This window comes from Scyliorhinus canicula, chromosome 16 (assembly GCF_902713615.1).
Source record: "Scyliorhinus canicula chromosome 16, sScyCan1.1, whole genome shotgun sequence".
NCBI classification, from domain to species: domain Eukaryota; kingdom Metazoa; phylum Chordata; class Chondrichthyes; order Carcharhiniformes; family Scyliorhinidae; genus Scyliorhinus; species Scyliorhinus canicula.
The window spans coordinates 131189163-131207754 of NC_052161.1; the positions used below are offsets into that span (position 1 = coordinate 131189163).

An 18592-nucleotide genomic window follows, 5' to 3' on the forward strand; every position below is an offset into this window, starting at 1 on the left:
TGAAATGGTTTCACCGAAGAGAATGTTCAGCAATGACTCCCTTGGGGCCCTCATCCATAGAGTCAGCCAGCAGCGGCATGCCCTCTATCTGAGGGATGGCTCCAGGAGGCCCACTAGTTGGACCCCACTAGCCTGGGAGGCGGTTGCAACGGAGCTTGTCAGGCATCCACCGAACAAATGCCATCCAGTACAGAAAGAGGACGAACTAATTCACCCGCTCTGCATGGGAAAGCCAACCTTCAGCTCACTCCAATCTCACGGACTCATAATGGCATTGCACACTCAAAGGATTACACTGATCAGGGATCGCATATAATATTAGTGAGGGAGACACATCAACACCAATTGTCTCACAGGCACATTAATATGACCAGCATCTCATCTATCACGCTGCAGAAACTCCATCCACAGCCCTGACTGGGCAGGCTCAGCACACACAGCAAGCATGCATACTTCCCAAACTCGCCTCCCATCTCCTCATCACATTCCATTCCATATATCTTCATCCAACTAAACTCGCCCACAACTGGAGTGTTATGTACCAGATGGGAGGAGGGACAGCAGACATCCAGGATATGACCCACTTTGAGGATGATGGCGCTGAGATAGCAGGCAAAGACAAATATCACTCTTGTGGGGATGGCAAGGTCAGCCTTTCCCACAAAGATAGTACAGATCAGCCCTTCACAAATTAATCATATCCTGTTAATTACAGTGAGTGACATACAATGTTGTATTCTGCCTGCTTAGGAACTAAATCTATCTTCTTTCTCTTACAGGTGCCAGCAGCCCAGACAGACCACCAGAACTACCATAAGCCCCAGTCCTTAGGCCAGCTCAGAGGAGGATGCATCAGAGGAAGAACCATCACTGTATTATCCTGCATCCTCCACCAGCGCAGAGACACACACCCCAGTGCGTCATGGAACTAGATTCAGCTTGGAGTCACATTCTGGGGAAAACCTCACTGACATGTCTCCACAGCAGTCGGAGGCAGTGACAGCTCAGATCTTTGGCACTCCAAGTAGTGCTGGAGATCAGACACCCGCTGAGTTTGAGTCAAATGACGAGGCTCTGGAAGAGGTCGTCTCTAACATGCTGGAAGTGCAACAACAGGTGGCGGAAAACCAAGTTGAATTGCAAGAGGCACTCAATAGACTAGAACGAAGGATGGAGGAATCTGTCCACCTTATATCTGATGTTGTAGCCCCGACTTCCAAGCACCTTGAGGTATCCCTGGGAAGGGTAGTGGCCACCTTCGGCAAGCAGATCCTGCTGGATCTGGTACGCTGGTTAAGCTCAACTTAGACTTCAGCCCTTCGGCCCATTATTCAAGTCAATTGAGAAAGCACATGAAACTTTCATTGATGATCCGGCAGACATGCAGTATCTCTCTTTCCTAACTGATGCCTACATTTTCCATTCTCACATATCTCTCTGTTAATGCTCAATTGGAGCAACCATATTGTAAAGCTAATGACTCTTGTTGAAGCACATTAAAAAGCAGCGACTCCAATTGCACCCTCTCGGGGAAGTCTTCCTTTCCATGTTGGGACTCTAAGCAGTTTGAGGGTGACCTCTAAAATGATTTCTTAAACCAGCCGTGGGCTCGTCCCACAATGTCTCACACCGCTCCTGTGCAGATTCCTTTCCAGTTTTGATTTTAAAGTGCGTAATAACTAGGGTTTAAGGTGGTGGTGCTGTATTTTTACTTTAAGACAAGCTTTTACCCTCCCCATTTTTAGTGTTCAGGTCCTTAAACCTTCCTGGAACCTGGGCAGATAGATCTTTCGCCGGTTTTTCTCCAGCACTCCCCCCCCCAGATCCATCATTGCTGTCCCCATGTCCCATGTGGAACTCACCCCTCCCATTTCAAGGCTGTGTGTATGGTCATATACAAGGGAGAATCACCCCAGAAGAGATTTGAATACTGTGCCATGCTGCCCACCTGTCCGTGGGCAGCATGGCCCGGTGCCCTGGCAACCTGGCAGTGTCAACCTGACAGTGCCAGCTGAGGGCTATTGCAGCGGTTATGTGTGTGTGTTGGGGGGGGGGGGGGGGCGGGTGAACGCCCTGGTGCTCGTGGGCGTGGGGGGTTGCCCTGGTGCTTGAGCGATGGGGGGAGGTTGGCCCTGTTCTCGTGAGGGAATGGGTTTGTTATCCCGTAGATTGGAACACCCAAAAGAGCGCTCTAATCCCTGTGGGAGCCGGCATTGCTGGCTCTCAGGCCCCACCTCGCCAGTGTGGTAACGAAAACTACCCCCATCCCAGATTTTCTGTACAGAGCGCCAGAGAATCTGGAGAGAAAACTCAGCTCTACAACTGGAGAGCTACATGTTGGTTTTCTCACCGCAGCCAGCACTCTGTGCACAGAGTGCAAAATTCCACCCATACAGTTTAATTTCCATCCACACATGTCCGTGACTGCACTCTAGTCCTCCATGTTGAGCACCAGCTTCCTAACCCTTGGTCTTCCCAATGCCTGTCAACCTTCCTCCCCCTCTCCACTCTCCAACCGCACCACAGCCCAATGTCCCCCATGTATGAACTATCCTTACCCCCCTCAAATCCTACCATATCCCATTGCCTCCATGTGTCTATTATCCCTCCTTTCTAACTCTGCCATACCCCATTGCCCCCATATGGTTGTTATCCCCCCTCTCCAACCCCACCATTCCCCATTGTGCTCCATCTGTTCTCCTTCCCCTTCACTCGTCCCGACACTGGTAGCAATGCTGACGTCTGTTTCCAAGTGCCTGTCTGAGACCCGCAGCACACATTTGAGAGCTATCCTCCTCGTGTATGAAGGCACCCACCATGAGGAGACCAACCCTGCACCCCCACCAGTGCGGTGTCACACTGGCATTGCTGAGAAACTGGGGTGGCACAGTTACAAGTAGGCTTTGAATGTTGCAATCACCTCAAAGTCCCAAGCAAAATGAGGGTGAACAGCGGCCCGCCACTTGTATCTGATTGTGATTGAGACCGGTCTAATATCCTGCTGGCAAGGAACACTGTTAGGAGGAGGAGGCTGATTCTAATGAGTCGCGTTTTTAGTGAGTAGCCGTGAAATGGAATTACATACAAGTAGTACTCCTGTCATGTACCAGCGGGAACCCAACCCACCATCAGCCTGACATGTACCAGCGAGAAACCCAACCCACCATCAGCCTGCCATTAAAGTGGTGAGAGAAAAATTCCGATTTGATTTGCTGTTGGCAGGATTCCGATTTTTGACCTCTCTCCGGATTTTCTGCTTCCACCCGCCCATCACGAAACCTGTCGTTGGCAGGACTGGAAAATTCCACCCTATGTTCCTTCAGTGGGATATCATAATATTGCATATACCTCTGGCTTTTTTTCAACCCCAGTAATAGGGCATTCAACTGACAAAGACTACTGTCTCTTTAAGAAAGCTTAACTGCACAAAGCAGAAATCCTAAATAGGCTTGCGTATTATTAAGGGCAATTTATTCCCTGATGGTTACCAGGCTTTATCATTTAAATGAAAAAAAAAGAGACGAAGAAATAATGATATGAAAAATGTACTGGTGAAAAGCTACTGCTGCTGATAATATGACCCTGGTATTGTTATGTCTCTCAATGTGTCCTCTGAGGCTTCAGTGTAAAAATGGTCAGAGCAAGAAATTTAGAGCATGTTGGGGTCATGGGCTGGGTCACTGGGTGGCAGAACTCAGTAAATGATTCCCTCCCCAGGCTGTAATAATAGTAACTGTCAGGAAAAGGGAGCAGTCACAGACAAGGCCAGCCCAACTAACTCTAGACGAAATAAGAAAATCGTTGCCTGAGGGGGCCTGTGTTCAGGATCTTGAGCTGTGCTAAAGGTGGGCAAACACACTGTTGTGCTTATTACGATCCACCTCCTCCCCATGCCCTCCACCCCTGAAGAATTATAAAGGTGCAGTCACAGGCTCTGAGGACTGCCGCAGGGGAAAACCTTGGAGTTTGTGGCAATTTTCTGCATCAAATGTTTTGATAATTAAGCAAAGCTGATCAAGAGAAAAACAACTAGTCTCCAGAGCTCAGAAGGCAAAGGCCCATAAAATGGAATATCCAGAAAATGCCAAAGGCTGCCTTTGCAGATTAATGATGCTCGAGTAATAGATTTTTCCCATGCAAAGCATTAAGAAGCAAGGTCTTAAAAAAATGTGCAGGTGTATCAGAGAAGTACCTACAGGTTGTGACATGGGGCACACTCCTAGCAATAGCTAAAACTGCTCAACTGAAACAAATGCAGCCAACGGAACAAATGCAACTAACATTTATGAAAGAAGTGATTGTAGGTTATTCATTAATTACCTCATAAAAGATTCCTACTAATTCCCCTTCATGCCAAATCTGAAATACGTGTTTCTTAATCAGGTTGCAACTATTTGCTTATTATTTCCCCCCACACTCTAATCTGCTTATAGTTACCTGCAGGTTATAAGACTAATTTCCACTCCTGAACTGCGGAAGTGTTTTCGGGATGCCCTCAACCCATCCCCCGAAGAGCACAAACATCCCCACCAACGCATGGGAGTCCCTGGCTTGTTACTGACCTAAATGGAGAAAGTTCATCTGGAAAGGCACCCCGGACACATTGAGAGACGTTATCGAGGATACAGAAAGGCAAAAGTAGAGGTTCCAGAGGGAGCACACAAACTTCCAAATAACCCACCCAGTCAGCCCTTCAAGCACCATCTACCCTGCAGATGGCAACATCAGCCATCCCTGAACTCGTCAAACTGGAATGGAACAAGCCATCCTTGATCACAAGGGACTTTCCAAGAGAAAAAGAGACAAAATTAGTTTTCTGTCTTTCAAGCATCTGACAAAAGGTGATCCAGGAGGAGGATGATGACTCCTGGATTCACATCCATACGCTTAATGAGCACGTATGATATTCTTTTGTTTGTTCTTTCTGTGTAGGTGTTAGTCCATTCATTTAAAATGACCAGCGTCACCATAAAAATAACACACAAAAGGGTGCAGTATGAGTCCATTGAACATCGACAATCAAATTGTTTGCCATTAGTTTCCAGAATTACCTTTTCTCACCAAATGGTCATTTCAAGAAAACGTATTCACCAGTATTCTCCGTTGCGAGTCCACCCCGCTACTGCTGCTAGCATGGAAGGAGAATTTGGCGCTGAGCCAAAGCTCCCATTCCCTGCAGTAAGACCGGAGAATCCCGCTGCCGTAAATGGACGGAGAATCCCACCGATTTTCTTCCCGACCAGCAGCAGGAAGAAGCCTACATGTGATACAAAAAAAGGTGTGGTTCAGGTTGCACATAAAGTCAGCAGCAGGAATGTGATGCCAGGCTCATAGAATCAATACTGTAAGTAATAATAATCTTTATTATTGTCACAAGTAGGCTTACATTAACACTGCAATGAAGTTACTGTGAAAATCCCCTAGTCGCCACATTCCGGCGCTTGTTTGGGTACACTGAGGAAGAATTCAGAATGTCCAATTCACCTAACAAGCACGCCTTTCGGGAGGAAACCAGAGTACCCAGAGGAAACCCACGCAGACATGGGGAGAACGTGCAGACTCTGCACAGACAGTGACCCAAGCTGGGAATCGAACCTGGGACCCTTGCACTGTGAAGCACAGTGCAAACCACTGTACTACTGTGTTTCATGACCTAAGCAGGACAGGAAAGGTGAGAGCAGTGGTTGATTCACCTACATCTCAACATGTGTATCACCCCAATCCCCTCACCCTGACTTTTCAAGCCAAGCCCACATTTTACTCCTCTCACAAACCCACATCCATATGCAATGGCATGCCTCTTCCTTATTGTCACCCTCAACAAATGTTCTCCATTATCCATTCAACACATGCCATTGCTTTCATTCATTTGTCTATTTTCCTCCTTGCAAGAGAAGAGAGCATAGAACACAAGGGAGAGGAAGAGGACTGGAGGTCAGCCTCCAGCTATCTTGCAACTGGCAGCCACAGAGGAGGAGGCACTGGACATCATTGGAGTCTCAGCATGCCTGGCTGTCGGAGGTGGGGGCTCCCAGCTCCCTGGTGACATCATTAATTGTTAGCTGACCATGTGGAAAATAATGCTCAACCATATTGACTTATCACAGAATCCCTACAGTGCAGAAGAAGGCCATTCGGCCCATCAAGACTGCAAAGACCCTCTGAAAGAACACCCTCTTGAGGCCCAATCCCCCAGTCTATCACTATAACCCAGTAACCCCACCTAGGGGCAATTCAGCACGGCCAGTCCACCTAACCTGCACATCTTTGGACGGTGGGAGGAAATCGGAGCACCCGGAGAAAACCCACGCAGACACAGGGAGAACGTGCAGACTCCACACAGATAGTTAACCAGTGCCAGTGTTTAACCTTTGACCCTGGTGCTGTGAGATAGCTGTGCTAACCACTGTGCCACTATGCTGTCCAGGTGCCAGACTAGCAGTGGCAAGGTGCCCAGCTACCACCGCTACTGATGCTCGGAAGATTACGCTGCTTTTATCAATGGCAGGACAGCATGCAATTGAAATTTATAATTCATTTCTATACTCTGAAGGTCAGGACAAATGCAAATTCAAAGTTATACTAAACAAATTTGATGACTACTTCAAAATTCAAGCAAATGAAATCTTTGAAAGATTCAGATTCAACAAGAGATTGCAGAAAACTGGGGAATCATTTACAAGCTTTGTCACCGATTTAAAATTACTAGCACAATTTTGTAACTGTACAGCACTGCATGGCTTGATAATCTGTGATCAAATTCTGTATGGCATAAGTGATGAGAATTTAAGAGAGAAATTATTAAGACAGCAAGATCTTACATTGAAAATAGCAATTGAAAAATGTTTAGCTCATGAGCAAAGTTAAAACCAATATAATGAATATTATAACTGTTAAAAAGGTGCGAATTTCCACCACGAGGTTGAGTGTGTAAAAATGGTGTCACAATCGATGAAGAAGCACGTTTCGGACGGCAGCCATCTTGTGAGATGTCAGTACTTATTAGCATATTTCCCTGTCAGGTCTTCAGCACCCTTGATTATAGGCTGCTGTATTCTCACCTTGCTTTTACTGGCACGTTCCAGGAAGTCCAAAAAACCCACAAACCCACAGTTAAATTTCAAAGTCCATGTCAATATTGCTGCATGTGATTGATTAACATATTGAAATTGACAACCCACTTCTCCTGGGGGGCGTACACTCATGAAGTCGAAAGTGCTGCAGTTAAATGGAGACGGTAATGGGTTGGAGCTGGCTTCTCACCCTTCCATGACTTAACAGCTCACCCACACCCAAACCTATGTGGTCATCATAAAATTCTTCCCAAAGTACTTGTTTAACATCACTTCCATTTCCTTCTTCTTCATTGTAGTTTCTCCTATTTTTGCCTCTACTGGGCCCACATTTTCTTTTCTAATCTCTTCCTTTCTATGTGCTTGTTAAATTTCATACAATCTGATCATGTTACTCTTTGATTCTATTTTTCACCTCTTTATTGATTACTTGGTCATCCATTGCTGGCTTTTGAAACCTCCCAGTGATCAGGTTGAACTCTTTGTGGCAAAATTATAAGCCTGCTCTTTGAACTTAATCTGAACTTCATTAGTTCGCTATGATTGCAGCACTCTTCCAGTGGATTTTTATTCCTGTAGAAAATATATATTTGTTGAGAATGATTAATTATTTCTTTAAATATTTGCCATTGTTTACATAGAACATAGAACAGTACAGCACAGAACAGGCCCTTCGGCCCTTGATGTTGTGCCGAGCAATGATCACCCCACTTAAACCCACGTAACCCGTATACCCATAACCCAACAATCCCCCCATTAACCTTACACTACGGGCAATTTAGCATGGCCAATCCACCTAACCCGCACATCTTTGGACTGTGGGAGGAAACCGGAGCACCCGGAGGAAACCCACGCACACACGGGGAGGACGTGCAGACTCCACACAGACAGTGACCCAGCCGGGAATCGAACCTGGGACCCTGGAGCTGTGAAGCATTGATGCTAACCACCATGCTACCGTGAGGCCCGGTAAACATACCATCATATATTTTAATCTAGTTTTTCAATCTACCTCAGCGAACTCGATCTTCATACCCTGTTAATTGGCTTTGTTTAAATTGAAGATTCTAGTTTCTGACTGAACCTCATCATTCTGATCACTCTTCCTGAGAGGGTTCTTTAATATAAGGTTATTCATTGATCCCGCCTCATTACACAATACTAGATCTAAAAAATCCTGATGCTTAATTGGTTCCACAACATCAATCCAGAGCAGCTGTGGTGCTGGCAGTGGCCCACAGTTAGGACGTGAGAATGGGGTAAAGGACTGTATCGCAGAGGTGGTTATTAGGAGAGGAGGGAGATGATTGGGAATTGAGGTGATGATCAGAATGGGAATAGGTGATTGGGAGAGGCAATGAAGCATTTGGAAGTGGGCATTGCTGATTGAGAGGGGGTGGCAAGCAGGCGAGGAGAGGTGATCAGGGATTGGGGGCTGATCAGAAGATGGGAGAAGTGATTGAGAGAGGACAGGAGATGACTGGGAGATGGAAGTGGTGATTGGAAATGGGGTAGATTGGGAGGCAGGGCAGTTGAGAAGAAGTAGTCTGGTAAGTGAGAAGATGAGCAGGGAAGGAGACTGAGAATAGGCAAAAGATGTTCATGAGAGATGAGGCGATCTGTGTGGGCCAAACAAGTCCAGCACTGAATAGCCTAGTAATCAGTTCCCATGAGAGGAGCACTCCTGCACCTTCTTGATTCCCAGGGAAGGGTTTTCTAAACGTTTTCACTCCTTGTTAATGGCCACAGGACTTGATCAAGAGCAAGATATATGCTGGGTCGCCATATATTGCCCATCCCTAATTGCCCTTGAAGGAGCATCTAAGAGTCAACCACATTGATGTGGATCTAGAGTCACACGTAGAACAGGTAAGGATATCAGATTTCCTTCCCTATAGGACATTAGTGAACCAGATGGACTTCCACGACAATCGTTTCATGGTCATCACAAGACTTTTAATTCCAGATTTTTATTTAATTCAGATTTCACAATTATCAGAGCATTAACGTGAGTCTCTGGAATACTAATCTAGTGACAATAGCACTACACCACTGCCTCCCCACTGGCAAAAGGGGCCTTTTACTTGATTGGAGGGTTCTAATTTGCATATTAAAAGGGCCTAATACCTGTCTAATACTTGTTTGGTTGTCCGTCAATGAAGCCGCGGAAAAAGGCCCCACAAATTTAGCACAAGGCCCAGTGCTAAATCAATATACATTGTGTCTAATTTGAACCCAAAATATACGCAAAACGCAGTCTTATCTTTACCCCAACTTCAGTCATGATAAATATTGGGCTTAAAGTTAATTGTAGAGCTGCTACCATACTATCTACCCCAGTAGTGGTACTTGGTTTAATATCAAAGATTATGGGTTGGGTTCTCTGATTGCCGACGGCAAAGTCGCGATTGGCGATCGGCCGGAGAATCCCCGTTTACGCCGGAATCGGGGGCAACGCCGTTTTTGCGATGTTCCCCCCCCCCTCACAAACAGTATACTTGGGGAGTACGCCTCACGCCATATAGACGGCCTCAGGACGTCACCTCAGGCCCTCCCCCGATGCTCCGCCGCCAATAGACAGAGTCTCCGACGGCTTGGGGCACGTGTGCTCACGCCATTCGGGGGCCTCGCGTGGCTTGCGGACTGAGCCCAGTGCCGCCACAATCGGGGGGGTCCATTCCGCTGGCGGGAGGGACTTGAGCGGGCACTGGGGGGACTAGTGGGGGGGGTGGTCCGGGGATGGCGAGGCAGGTTACAGAGGGGCAGTTTTTGACAGGCCGGGTCCACGCGTGGTCAGCGCCTTGTTACATGGCGCGGTCACCACAGGCCCGCCGCCTTGCGCATGTGCCACGGACCCGGCCATTCTCTGCCCGTATCCATAGGTAAAGCTGGGGGCTTTATGCTGCGGGGCTGCTGGCATCCCCCCCAACGGACAGAGGATCGGTGTGGGGATGGCGCCGACCTTCTGGTCGTAAAACCAGACAGATCCTGCGGACACAGCATGAGAATCTAGCCCAAAATGTATGGCATTATAACATGAAGGCACACTGCCATATTTACAAGGAAGGCAATGGGTATAATGAATCATTATTATTTAATTAGGTGATCAGTTGCAGTGTTTTATTGACTGAGGAATAATTAAATTATTGCTCTCCCAGGGGGAAAGGATCATATCGAGGCAGTACCCTGGTACCGCTCTTTGAACTTCCCCCGGTTGCGGTGTTGGGAGAAGTGTCCATGTTTCATTAGCTGGGGTATTCCACGGGGAGGAGTTGTTCTGTGGAATGGTTTTATTTTAAATTTTTTATATTGGAGAAAGCACACCTACCTTTTTAAAACAAAATTTCTGGCAGGGTGACTCAATCAGAGCCTGCACCAGCAGCATGACATTGTGGGACCAATCCAATCACTTTTTAAAAAAACTAAGTCCCTAACAATATTGCAGAGGATGCCACCTATGGGCCGGTGGCTTTGCGCTGTTTTTCCCACCCGTCACGACACTGAAAAAAAAGGGTAGATTCCGCCCAGTGTTTCATTAATGAGCAGTGTCATTGGGTGAAATTTCCCTCTCCTGCGAGCATTAGGAATTGTGGCAGACAGGGGCACAAAAATTGGAGTGACTATAAAAGTCCATGTATCACAGGCAGTTCCAAGGCTGTACAGGGGAGACAAGCTTATGGGAGAATGTGGAAGGGTGGTTGTCTGGGGAAGGTGGAGAGTGTCTTTCAGGGTGGGAATGGTGGGGATGATGGATTTGATGGTGGGGTCTAGAGGGTGGAGTCAAACTCAGGATACTGATAGCAGGAGGGAGCTGTCACAGTTAGAAGGGAAGTGGGATGCAACAGGTGATGGTGTGATTGAGTGTGTAATGGGGGTGGACAAGATTGTTAACCGGAGGGAACAGGGTCAGGTGGGAATGGGGATTGTAATGGGTGTCAGCTCTGAGGGGAGGTGGATGGTTGTGTAATGTCCAGGTAAATGGGGGAGGTTCAAGGGTGACAGAAGGGAAGTGAAAGGTGACATTGGGTGGGTTTATGTTGAGAAATGGAAGTTGGTGTGTGATAGAGGGAGTGTAGGAAGTGGTGGAGTATGTCTGGAAAGTTACACGCATCATCTTTCTATTCAATGTAAAACTGAAATGATTCAAATTGGGAGGAAGGCCTTTTTGGGTGGGTGAAGTTCAAGGTCAGCACAATTGGCCAACTAAAGGGACACCCTAATAATCATGAGGAACCTAAATGACAACAATGCTCAGTTGTGTTCTGCTCTCTATAGTGAAGCCCACACGATAGATTTGTTATCCACTCATGGGTCTCATAACCTTGAGATTCTAGCAATGTGTGGAGCTGCTCTATGCCATCAGCTGCAGTCAGGCAGAATGAAGGGAGGGAGGGAGGTAGTTACCTCCCAGGGGCACCACTGGTGGACGGCAGCCAACACGTGACTCCAAACCTGCCAATGCTGCCAAGGCAAAGGTTTTTCTAGAGTTTCAAGGATGGTGGAGACAAGCGGAAAAGTGTCCACTTCCTGTACATTGCCCCAGTCAAAGAGCATTGTCTTCATGAGCAGGTCAGACGCTGGGAATTCTGCAGCGAATAACTCACCTGACTCCCCAAAACCTGTCCACCATCTATAAGGCACAAGTCAGGAGTGCGACGGAATACCCTTCACTTGCAGAATACTCTTCACTTGCCTGGATGAATACAGCTCCAACAACATTGAAGAACTCAACACCATCCAGGACAAAGCAACCAGTTTGATTGGCAACACTTCCACCACCTTCACCATTCAGTCCCTCCACCACCGACACACAATGACCGCAGTGTGTACCACCAACAATTGGCACTGCAGCAACGCACCAAAGCTACTTCAACAGTACCTTCCATACCTGCAACATCTAGCACCAAGAAAGTCAAGAGCAGCAGTTGTTTACGACCATCTGCAAGTTTTGTTCCCAAGTCACACTATCCTGACTTGGAATTACAGCAGCATTGCTTCCGTGTCGCTGGGTTAAAATCTTAGAATTCCCTTCCTAACAGCACTGTGGGTGCACATAACATATAGACAGTAGTAGTTCAAGAAGGTGGCTCACCGCTCCCCTCAAGGGCATTTAGGTGTGGGCAATAAATGCAAGATGAGCCAGCGATGCCCACATCCTATGAAAAAAAGATTAAAATGTAGCTGCCATATTCTGGCAAATATTTAAAGGTCCAGTATTTTAATGAGTGTGGCTTAGTGAAAGGCTAAGTTAATTGGTGAGTGAGTGACAGGATGAATGGGTGAGTGAGTGAATACGTAGGTAGGTGGGAAAATAGGTTGATGAGGTGTGAGGTGGGTGAGTTGGGTAGTTGGGCAGGTGGGTGAATGGGCAGGTGGGTGAGTATGTGGATGGGTAAATGGGTGGGTAAGTGAGTCGGTAGTTGAGTTGGGGGATAGTCAGATGGCCAGGAGATTGTTAGGTCAGGTCAAAGAAGGTAGTCAGATTGGGTGGGGGGTGTTATTCAGGTGGTCAGGTGGAACTAGTGAGGTGGTGGGGAATTAACTGGAATGAGGAAGGAGTGTCAGTTGTAGAGTTACCCAGTCCGGCCAGTTTTTAAACTGTTTAACATTTCCTGGGTAACTATCAAAGTAAGTCACGCATATCCAGCTCAAGTCTCCGCCTTAAGGTTCCAGGTCGGAGATATTCGTGCAGGGTCCTCAGCAGCAGGGAATTATCAGTCAGAAGTTTAAACTAACAAGGTAATTTCCACATACATCCATAGGTCAGCACTTACGCAGGATGCTGACATTCATCTTCCTTCACTGGTGTCCAATGATCCAGAAAGGGGGCAACTTATCCATGCCAATTATGTCAATCATGGTAATTGTCTATTTTTGTGCATACATTTCAGTATTTGGTGCCAGGTACCCAGCAGATGTATTTCAGTGCAAAATGCCAATTTGAATTTGTAGCTGTAATTCATAATGCAATGAGTGCATGCCATGGCACGGTGCCAGTATTTGAGTAGAAAGAGCAGTAGGGGTAATACTCCAAGACATGGAATTTTGGATTTGGTGCCAGCTTCCAAGGAAAGCTCCAGGCAAGCATTGATAAACATGTTAATCCCATTTTGTGAGTGCCCTAACAAAGGATAATACTAAATCAATATTTTCCATCTCTCGTGAACAATTTCCTTCTTATACTTGGATTGGCATTTGGATAAGCAATTGGACTGTCATTTCATGGAATTCGGTGAGCCAAATTAGCCAATAAGTCTTTGCCATGATCTAATGCTTACACGTGTAGCCATTTTAAAAAACCTAATGTAGCAGTATGTTTATCCACCTCAGGAGGTTGCAGAGCAACATTAGTACACTAATCTTGTTTCTATGCTCCTGTTTGTTTTGAGAGTGATAGCACGGGCTGTGTTCCAGCTCTATGGGCACCGGCTGTTCAATGGTACCTTACTCTTTCTCCACGAGTGCCCAGAGAGTGTCAGCATGCTGACTCAGCAAACATCAGGAATTGAACAGAACTCAAACTCTATGCTCCTCTTCATGCAGTGCCAATAGATCTTGTGCAACCACACAAACAGGCAGATAAGATCTTAGTTTTATGCTTCATCCAACAATTCGGCATCTGCCTCTATAGCAGTGAAGTGTCAAATTGGCTATGTGCTCAGGTCATAACATAGCCATAACTCCAGTTGCCAAGGCCCAAGCTTTGCAATTATCTTGCCAAACCTCTTCAATTCCATTGCATTCTATCCCCCTTTAAGACGCTGCTTAAAACGCACCTCTTCCCTAATATGTTACCTTACGTGGTTTGGTGTCAAATTTTGTGAAACACATTGGATATTTTACATTAAAGGTGTTCTGAAAATATAAGTTATTGCTGTTTTGTCCTGGATTAGGAATTAAAACCCACAAACTCCTGATTTAGAAGGAACAGTGCTACTAGCATAATATTTTAAGATGTGTCAAACTCATTGCTAGACCAGCGAAGCGCATGACATTACATTAGCATGGGGAGGAAGATGTGACATACTGGTCTATATTAACATAAATCTCTTCAGCCTCTAAAATACCTGAATCTAAGGAATCAAAAGACAACCAACTCAGGTACTTGCTCATGTTTAAACATCCAAATGACTAGGCAAATATTTCCAAAAGGGAGAAGAACAACTATTCATAAAAATGGATCCCGGGATAAGGAACTTCAGTTACTTAGATAGATTGGGGAGGTTGGGACTGTTTTCCTTGGAGAAGTGAAGATTGAGAGGAAACTTAATAAAGGCATTCAAAATCATAAGGGGTCTGGATTGAGTAGACAGGGAGAAACTGTTCCCATTAGTGGAAGCATTGAAAATGAGAGGCATAGATTGAAGGTAATTAGCAAAAGAAGGAATAGTGACATGGGGAAGTGGGTAGGATCTGGAATGCACTGTCTGACAGTATGGTAAAGTACGTTCAACTGGGGTATTAAAGGGAAAATTGAATTTTTATCTGAAAAGTAAGAATGTGCATGGCTACAGGGAGAAGGCTATAAGTGGTATTGGGTTCATTGTTCCTTCGGATAGCCAGTGCAGCCACAATGGACTAAATGGCCATTCTGTGATTCTATTGCTTAAACCCTGACCCAATTGTTTCAAAGAAGGTTAAGAAGAGATTTAGTAGAGTGTGATGAACGGTATTAATAACTGCTGTAAACTGACCTTTAATACCTTGCCCCTTTAAGATGCTTGGAACCCTGGGGGACTCCGCCTCTGGCTACGCCCCCAGGAAACGGTATATAGGATAAGGCTCCATGTGGTGAGCACACTTCTCTCGGATGCTGTTCAGTTCTCTGTAGATTAAAGCCTTTTGATTACTGACCTCGCTCTCGCGTCGTAATTGAGGGTGCCTCATAGAGTTTTCAGAAGTAGGAGTTGTTTTGATGGAGAACATAGGGAGACACTGTTTACACTGCTAGGAGGATCATTAGCCAAAGGATGGATACTGTGGCATGTTGGTTGTGTTACTGGACTGGTATTCTGGAGGTCAGGAATAATGATCCAGAGGCATGAATTCAAATTCCATCAGTGCAGCTGGGAAATATAAATTCAGTTAACAAAGTTTATCTGGATTACAAAGCTAGTTTTAGTGATGATGACATGAAAGTACATTTGATTGCCATAAAAACCTATGGTTCATTAATACCCTTTAGGGAAGAAAATCTGCTATCCTTTCTAGCCTCACCTATATGTGACTCTAGACACAGAGCATTGTGATTGATTCTTAACTGTCCTCCAAAATGGTCCAACAGATTACTCAATTGTATGAAACTGTTATGAAAGATCAATAAGGATACACTTAGCCAAAATGAAAATAGTTACTGGCTACAACAGAGGCACTCACAACCCAATCAGCGATACAAAATCCTGCTCATTAACATCTGAGACCTCCAGATGTCATGGAGTCTCATGGCATCAGGTCAAACAAGGGCAAAGAAACATCCTGCTGATTACCACTTACTGCCATCCCTTAACTGAGGATCAGCACTCTTCCATGTTAAATGTCACTTGGAAAAAGCACTAACCACATTAAGAGTACAGAAACTACTCTGGATGAAGACATCAATGTCCATCACCAATAATGGTCTTGGTAGCACCAATGCTGACTGAGCTGGCCAAGTCCTGAAGAACATAGCTGACAGTCTGGCTCTAGTGGTACATAATGAGAGAACCAACTCAATGGAAAAATATACTTATCCTCATCAAGTTACTTGACACAGATGCATCTGTCAATGACAGTATTGATAGAGGTAACCTCTAACACAGTTGTGGAGTTGAAGACCCATAGTCACACTGAGCACATCTTCCTTTGTGTTTTGTGGCACTATTACTGAGCTAAACGGGATTTAGAACAGATTTGCAGCTCAAAACTGGTCATCCCTGAGGGACTGTGGGCCCGCAGTAACAATAATTATATTCCATAATTTGTAACCTCGACATGTCCCTCACTCTACTGTTACCATCAGGTCAAAAGGGCAACCCTGGTTCAATGAAGAGTGTAGAAGTGCATGCCAGGAACAGTAACAGGTGTACCTAAGAGGAATTAAATGTGACCTGGTGAAGCTACAATACAGAATTACGCATGTGCTAAACAGCAGAAGCAACATTCTATGGACAGAGCCAAGCGATCCCACAACGAACAAATCAGATCAAAACTCTGCAGTCAGATAATTAAACTACTCACAAGAGAATGCTCGATGAACATCCCAATCCTGAATAATAGCATTAGTACAAAAGACAGAGCTGAAGAATTTGAAACCTTCTTCAACCAGAAGTGCTGTGTTAATGATCCAGTTTGGCCTCCTCCTGACGACCCCACCATCACAGAAGTCAGTCTTCAGTCAACATGATTCACTCAATATGATATCAAGAAATGACTGAGCACACTGGATACGGCAAAAACTGTTGGCCTTGGCAACGTCCCAACTGTGGTACTGAAGACTTGTGCTCCAGAGTTAACCTTACCTCTAGCCAAGCTGTTCTCGTACAGCTACAACACTGACATCTATCTGACAAAGTAGAAAATTACCCAAGTATGTTCTGTTTACAAAAAAGCAGGACAAATCCAATCTGGCTAATTACTAACCCATCGGCCTAATCTCAATATCAGCAAAATGGTGGAGAGTATCAATAATACTGCTTACTCACCAATAACTCACTCATCGGTGCTCATTTAGATTCTGCCAGGACCATCCATAGATCATGGTATAGCCTTGGTCTAAAGATGGGCAAAAGAGCTGAATTCCTAAACTGAGGTGAGAGTGACTGTCCTTGACATCAAGGCAACCTTTTTCATGAGAGTGTCATCAAGGAGCCTTAGTAAAATTTAAGTCAATGGGAAATGGTTGGGGTATGGTTGGGTGAGCGCGTGGGAGCTCTCCATTGGCTGGCGTCATATCTATCCCAAAGAAAGATGGTTGCGGTTGTTGGAGGCCAATCATCTCGGAGCCCAGACATAGTTCGAGGAGTTCTTCAGGGCAGTAGGCCCAACCATCTTCAGCTATTTCACCAACAACCTGCTCTCCATCATAACGCCAGAAGTGAGGATGCTCACTGATAATTGCATTGAACTCAGTTCCTTTCATGACTCCTCAGATAATGAAGCAGTCCATGCCCATATGCAGCAAGGCCAAGATACATTGCAGGCTGGCTGATAAGTGACAAACAACATTCATGTCAAACAAGTGGCAGGTAATGACTATCTCCAACAAGAGAGATTCTAATCACCTTCCTCTGACATACAGGAGCATTACCAGCACAGAAACCTCAACAACAGCATCCTGGGGGGGGGGGGGGGGGGGGTCACCATTGACCAGAAACTTGACTGGTGCTTTTTCTACAGCACCAAACTTTCAACTTTCACCAGCTGTAAGGACAAAGGCAGCAGACACACATGAATATCACCAGCTGCCAGTTTCCTTCCAAATCATCCTGACTTGAAAATATTTGCTGTCCCTTCACCGTCACTCGGTGAAAATTCTGGAACTCCCGAGTTATCAGTGCTGTGGGAGCAGCATCACTACACAAACTACAACAGTTTGAGAAGGTAGCCGGCTGCCAACATCTTAAGGATAATTTGGGGTGGCAGTAAATGATGATCTTGTCAGTGATGCCAACACCCCATGAATGAATAAGGAAAATTTTTAAATAACTGACAAAAAAAGAGAAGAGGGAGGTAAGCAGGAATTTTGTAACGCAGTGACGTCTGATGATTTGCAATGCACTGTCTGAAAGATTGTTGGAAATAGGTTCAATTTTCAAAAGATAATCAAATATATACTTGTAAAGGAAATTTTTCAGAGGCATGGAGATTGAATTGGAGAGCGCATTCAAAGCAATGCCACAAGTACAATGGACTGATTGGCCTACTTCTGTACTCCATGATTCTTTGACTTGCAGTTTCCTTTACATAGCTACTGTTTGAGGAATGCTGCCAGTATTTCTTATAGTTTTGATTTGGGGTGCAGTGCACTTCATGTCATTATGTGCACTACAACTTGCTGTCCAGGGTTCTATTAAATATCATTAAGGATGCTGTGACAATCAATGTGGTAAGTTCAATGATTTGCAGTTCAATACCAGAGTATCTAGTGGATGCAATTTGGGATCAAGTGTCAGCGTGTTGAAAAGGTATATTGAAGGATTCAATGCCTGCATTCCCAATGGTTCACCAAAGGACTTGGTACCAATATGCTGACTGGTTAAAAATTAGATGCTGCCTGGATGAAAATTAGATACGTGTCCACAATGTCTAGTCACCGCAATTTAGGATCATAACTGATAGGCCTAGTGCACATAGTTCAGCATATGCAATCAGTATGTCCAGCCGATGCACTCCACAGAATCTATTAGAAGTGGGTAGCACTGTCATCTCTTGGCCATAATTTCATAGAATCATAGAATTTACAGTGCAGAAGGAGGCCATTCGGTCCACTGAGTCTGCACCGGTCCTTGGAAGGAGCACCTTACTCAAGCCCGCACCTCCAT

General features: G+C 45.5%; 1 protein-coding gene across 10 annotated transcripts in view; it reads left to right on the forward strand.

The window, feature by feature from the left end:
• Nucleotides 1-18592, forward strand: part of LOC119950604 — a 342477-nt gene that overhangs the window by 181929 nt on the left and 141956 nt on the right. For 2 of the 10 annotated variants that reach the window (XR_005457369.1, XR_005457368.1), the window contains one exon: nucleotides 780-1508. The exons of the other annotated variants lie outside the window; for them this stretch is intronic. The gene's annotated coding sequence lies outside the window, so the exon portion shown is untranslated. Of the gene's footprint in view, nucleotides 1-779; nucleotides 1509-18592 lie in introns of those variants that run through there. 10 annotated transcript variants of the gene reach the window in all.